We start from the raw sequence: 6,511 nt of genomic DNA on the forward strand, positions 1-6,511 counted from the left end.
TTTTATCAGCTCATGCTCCTTTTCCCATGAGTGTCAAACATCTGTGGATACAGGTCTTCTTGAAGTTTTGTATGTCTCAATTTATAAAGTACTGTTAATAGAAAATTTTGTGTTCTTTAATATCTTGAATGAGGAAAGCACTGAAGCATGTGCCTGGAGATAAGTATACATTGCAGTAGGACTTCATTCAGGACTACTAGGACTATATTTAATCATTCTTTTGAATCAATGTAATTTTCATAAGATTTGCAGTACTAGAACTTTCTCATGTCCCCATATATATGCAAAATTTTGATTTCCAGAGATGAGATTTTGCAGCAGCTGCATAAGATCTAATTGTGTACGTTTTTCCATTCCTCTCCAAATAGCCTGCCACTTCCAACACCAGTTTATCTAATGTGTAAACTGCCCAGCAGGGCTTCATAAAATTATTCTTTCCTTCAACAGTTTTAGCCCTTGGTCTTTTGTCTGGAAAGATTTCTCATAACTTCAGTAGGAATTTTGCTTGAGGCCTGTAGAATCCTATTTAAGATTTAACTGTGCTATTTGACAATTATTGGTTATAACACACTGAAAATTTATCCAGTGCGAATCCCTAGTGGATGTAATTCTCAGCAAATTGGGCATGGGCAAGAAGCCGAGCATTTCAATAAGTGTAGTTATTTATATTAATCAAGAGAAATAATTTGATGATATTTCAAGAATACCATTTTAAGAATATCCCACTGGTTAGTTAAAAAAATACATTCAAAAGTAGCATTTAGATCAGTTCCACATAATCAGCCTCAAAGACTGTGGTAGAGGATTCCAGTCATATGGTAAATGGAAAAGACTATTTGTTTGGAAAAATAGAGTGGAGGCTTTAACCTTCTGATTTGTTCCATTTAACATATTTTCCACTACTGCAACATGCTTTTCAATAGTGTCATGTATAAACCCCTCCCAAGGTTTAAATTTATGGGGAAAAGGTTAATGGAAATACTTTGAATTTACTATGAAGTTCACAGCAGATGCAAATCAGCAGTTTACTCTAAAATAAAGTGTCAGTACAGAGCTGTCCTTGATACAGATACATTACCATGCCTCCACCCCTTATATGTTTATTTAATGTTGGATGTGTAATGATTAACCTTGCTGTCCTATTTGGGCAACACAAAAGCCTCCTCAAACACGCAGCTGAGATATTGTAGTACAAAGTGCTATCCTGCTAGTCATAACGCCTCCACTTCAGCTGTCCACGAAAGATGCTGAAAGAAAGAGAGGAAGAAGGACATGTAGGTCAGTTTGGCCATCTCAAGTCCCCCAGCCTGTGGGTGCTATAGCTGTGGCAGCTAATTCAGCTTGGGATAATGGCAGGGAGAGAAGCAGGGAGTCAAATACATCTTACTGATGTCTTCCTCTCAGTGTTTGCTCAGCTCAATATGACAGAAGTGATCTTTTGCTAAGTCCTTGGGGAGTATACTCTGTAAAATACAAATTTCTTTGCCTTTTGAATTATCTTTCTATTGACATCTGACATTTACTTTGGAATAACTTTCCAACTGTGCATCATTTCAAAGAACAGTTTGGTCTTGCAGGTAGCTGGAGAGCCTCCCTTAGCCCAGTGGCTGCCAGCTTACCTTTGTTGTTTTGTCAGCATTTCTGGTGCTTTCTCTCAGATACTCTTTTTTTTTTTTTTTTTTCTTTCAACAGAAAACTTGGGGTTATTTATTGTTGTAATCGTAGAAGCCATTTAATCAGAATGTTTAACTATGTTTCCAGTTCAGGACTGGTGCGAGTTTGGATTACTTTTAATTTGAACAAGATTTTATAAATGAAGCCCTTTTGCAGTGGCTTTCAACTCAATTAGAGACCTGAATCTTAACTTCAGTTTTGGTCAGGCACTTGAAAAGGTCTGTAAGCCTGTCTTTAGCTGTTACTGACTTCTGTTCAAGGTGGCTTAGAGGTGAGTGTGCTCTGCAATGCTTCCTAGCCTAGGGCCTGAATATCAACACAGGGCTTGGGAATTTTCATGTGTTTTATCAAGCCAAAGAAGAAATGTAACAATAACTATTTGTTTTATAACTTCCATTAAAAATAATAATTTGTTTTATTTCAATGACTATGTATTTTATTGGCATATTAATTTCCAGGTAGATTGAGTTAGCAGCAGACAGTGATAATAAATTTTGCAGGAAAAGGTGTAGGAGAGGCAAAATGGGTTGGGATGTGTCAGACCCTGTGAGTGTGGTCTAGTGTGCTGGGGGTTTATAGCTCCAGTCTTGAAGTGGAATATACCCTGTACAAGTTGTGCTAGAAAAAATGACAAGATACTGCCAGGTTTATGGAGTCCATCATCACTAGGCTGCTTTTCATGTAGTGTAGTTTGCACTGAGTAAGAAAAGGCTGGAGCCAGATTCCCTGATAATACATCAGGGATTAAGATGGTCTAATGGGGCAAAGATCAGCCAAATATATATATATATATATATATAAAGCAGTTGCTGTCTCCAAATATGTTTATCTTTAACCATTGCAATTAAGTAGCCAATTTTGCTGTTTCTATTAAACTGATGAGAAAAATTACCAAATAAGAGCTTTAAAATGCAGATTAAAGCACAGATGGGACAAATAGCAAACATTTTTTGAAAGGGAAAAATAACTTTTGTTCTGAGAAAACCCTTCATGAATGCTGTGCACTAGTTTTCATTGCTAGAGGGCAGCCTGGTATAAATAAAAAGTCTATGAGACCTTAAGGTCTGTGAGTGTGTAACCTCTCTGAGTGTAAATGGGGTACTTTTCAAGGATATAATTGGCTTCTTAGTTTTATGATCAGTATTTAATTTTAAAAATCCCCTATTTTTACTTTGATTTCTATCTCAGGGATGTTAGCATTCATGTGTCCACATTTCTCCAGTTTCTTTCTGGCTCTTCATAAATGTCATTCTTCCTGTTGCAACAGCTAACATAACTAAAGAAATTATGAGATTTCCTAATTTATTTTATTTACTACAAGATTTTCCACTCTCCCTGTAGATGGCATCTGCAAAATATTTATGTATTACCCCTTGAAACAGAAAACTGTATGGTATAAGATTTGTGACCAATCATTTATTTATTACTCATAGTGTTGCTTTGCATTCTGTCTCAGAAGGGTGTGCCTCTGCTTTATGTTGCTCCTCTTTGACTATTCCTTATTTTGCTAATGTAATGCTTGCTGTACATGCATTTTAAAATTGAATATAGAATCAGTTTTTTGCACAGTGCTTATAAACAACCAATCATTAGAACAATACGTGGAAGAAATTTTAATTTCAAATACTTTTACAACCAAATTTTCATTTATAAACTATTATGAAATGTAAATATTTGTAACTCCAGCAATTTCAGTAAGATTGTTCAGCTTCTTATGGCTAGATAGAGCTCTTTAAGGTAGAAGTCAGCATAAGAAAATCAGTGTTTTAGAATGTGGCAAATGGGGCTTCTATATGGTACATCTTTCTCAGGCATCTCAAACTAAGAACATCTCCAAATTGGGAGCTACTTCTGATTATTTGATTATAATTGCTCTGGATGCTGCTACTTTCAGTGTCCTGTGGAGATTTATTTTGGTTTGGTTGTTACTCATTTAACGTAATTCACAGAAATAGGCAAAAGCATCTACAGGGCTGCCCTAAATTTCCCTCAGCTAGGCTGGCTCTCAGGGACACTCCCTGTGTCTGGGAAGGGCTGAGCTTCACATTCCAGCCCTGACCCTGACTGTGCACTTTGCATTGAAAAACTGTCAGCTCTCCAGCCTGATGTGGACCTGGATGTGAGTGATTGCTTAAGCTCAGTTTACCTTGCCAGAAAAAACACATTTCATAGGAAAATTCTTAATGTCTTTTTAGGGAAAGTTTATGTACTTGTAAAATAATATAGATCTAAGCGAAGATACCAAAAGTCACGAAGTTTCTTCCATATTGTCCCAGATGCTGTCCCTGCATATTTAAGCTCTACTGATGCCTTTGAGATCTGTGATGATCTGAGAAAGGAGGTTGTAAACAGGTAGGGCTTGACCTCTTCTCCCTGGCAAAAAGTGACAGGAGAAGAGGACATGGCTTCTAGCTGCACCAGGATAGTTCAGGTTGGCCATCAGGAGGAATTTCTTCATACAAAGAGTTGGAAACATTGGAATGGCTGCCCATGGAGGTGTTAGAATCACTGTCCCTGGAACTGTTCAAGAAACAACTGGACATGGCACTTAGTGACAAAGCAATAATCAGTCTAAAGTTGAACTTCATTATCTTGGAGGTCTTTTTGAACCTGACTCTGTGACTCAGTGACTAGGATTGTCAGTCACTGCCGTGACTGAGAAACCTCCTGTGACCTGTGGCAGCTCCTTCTACAGCCAGCAGGTCCATTTCCTCCCATTTCCTACAGTGGGAGCTGGAACAGCTTCTTGGTACTTCCCAGATCTCTTGTGTTAGAATAAGCTTTCCCAGGGAAAATTCCCCCATAACTGTTATGTATCTTTGTCTTATTCTCCCCTGTACCTGCCATAAACTAATTTATGCTGGCATGAGCATTTTGGAATAGGTACTGCACTGTTCTAACCTACAACATCTTTCTGCAGGGAGGAGCAACAGTCTCTGCAGGCTGGCAATCTGCTTCCTTTCCTCAATACTACAAACAGTTCATTTTTTAAGTCTATGTCTTTATTTGCACGCTCTCGGTATGAAATTTCTTTTGGTTGTTTGTCTAGTTTTTAGTTTCACAACTAAAGAACAAAAAACACTTTTAGACCTTCTTTAAAACCTGGGGTTTTTTTTACTGTGAAGCAAAAAGCAGCCAAAAACACACAGTTCTGAGTAAGTCAAATTATACTGCATTCTTGTGTTTGAGTAAGACACAGAGCAACTAAAACAAACTAACATAAACGGGGAAGCCAAATTAAATACTTACATTTGTATAGTGCAAGAGGATCCTCAGCTCAGGAATGAAATTCAATCTTTATTTATTTTTTGAGTAGGCAGTGCATAAAATAGTTGAGGATCTTTGCAATGCAACTGTACAGTAGTGGAGTATTTTTGACTAAAGAATCAGCTCATACAGTATTGAAAAAATGAACTATTTGCTCAGCGTGCAAGAGAGCTTTCACAAATCTAGAGGATCACTGAATCAGTCATAACTCTTCATAATGCAAAAGCAAATTGTCAAATGGACACCTGACACCAAATGGGGAAGAGAGCATTTGGGTGTCTAATGGGCACATACACAATCTGCTTAACACTGGAAGTGTGAAGTTCTGCTTGAAGCAAAAATGACTGTGGTATGTAAGGAATGCAGATGTTTATCTACATATCATTGCCACTGGGCCTTCTCACAGCTCTCCTAATAACAGCAGAAAGAGCTTTTGGGCTTTTCCAAAACAAATCTGACCTTCACATCACTCCCCATTTCAATGTGCTTTGTACAAAAGAAGATACATTAAAAAGTAGCTGCAGCATAATATGGATGTTAGGAAATTACTGCAGCACTTTCTTTTATAGCTGAAGATTGGGATAGAATGATTTCATTTGGAGGCACTGCAATTCACTTGCAGATTATTGACTCTGTGCTGGTAACTCCTGTGCTGCTTCTGAGCTCTCCCAGCATTTCATCAGGTGCTGGCAATTGGTCCTGAAAGCACTGACAGAGAAGATGGCTATTTTCTGCAGCTAGGTTGAATTGAAGAAGCTGAAATATAATAAATACTTTACTAGTTACTTTTCTATGCACAGAAATGCTAGCAGCCACCACTGGGATGTTGGGGGAATTAAGGAAATGTGGTACATATCCGCAAATGAAATGGGAGCAAATCATAACCTTCATTAAGCAGTGGTGCAGTTAAGCACTGTGTGAGTGACCAGTACTTTCAGATTCATCTGCCCTTCTGAAGAGTTGTTAATCTCAGTAACAATATCATCAGGAATTCCAAATCCATGAAATCCACACTCACACTCCAGATTGCAGATGACAGCAAGCTGAGTGATATGGTTGACATGCCTATAGGATGGGATGGCATCCAGAGGGACCTGGACAAGCTTGAGAAGTGGCTTATGGAAATCTCATGACATTTAATAAGACCAAGTCCTGGTGCTGCCCCTGGGTCATGATAACTCCTGGTATCAATCCAGGCTGGGGATGAAGAGATGGAGAGCAGCCCTGCCCAGGAGGATGTGGGTGCTGCTGGTGAGAGGCTGGGCATGAGCCAGCCATGGGCACCCACAGTGCAGAGAGCCAGAGGTGTCCTGGGCTGCACCCAGAGCCCTGTGGGCAGCAGGGGATGGAAGGGATTCTGGAAGGATCCAGAGCCCTGTGGGCAGCAGGGGATGGAAGGGATTCTGCCCCTCTGCCCAGCTCTGGTGAGACCCCACCTGTTGGGCTGCATCAGCTCTGGGGACCCCGGCACACGAAGGACATGGACCTGTTGAATTGAATCCAGCAGAGTAGTCCACCAAAGATGATCAGAGGAATGGAACACCTGTCCTGTGAGGAAAGGCTGGGAGAA

This window comes from Lonchura striata, chromosome 14 (genome assembly GCF_046129695.1).
Source record: "Lonchura striata isolate bLonStr1 chromosome 14, bLonStr1.mat, whole genome shotgun sequence".
Classification (NCBI taxonomy): domain Eukaryota; kingdom Metazoa; phylum Chordata; class Aves; order Passeriformes; family Estrildidae; genus Lonchura; species Lonchura striata.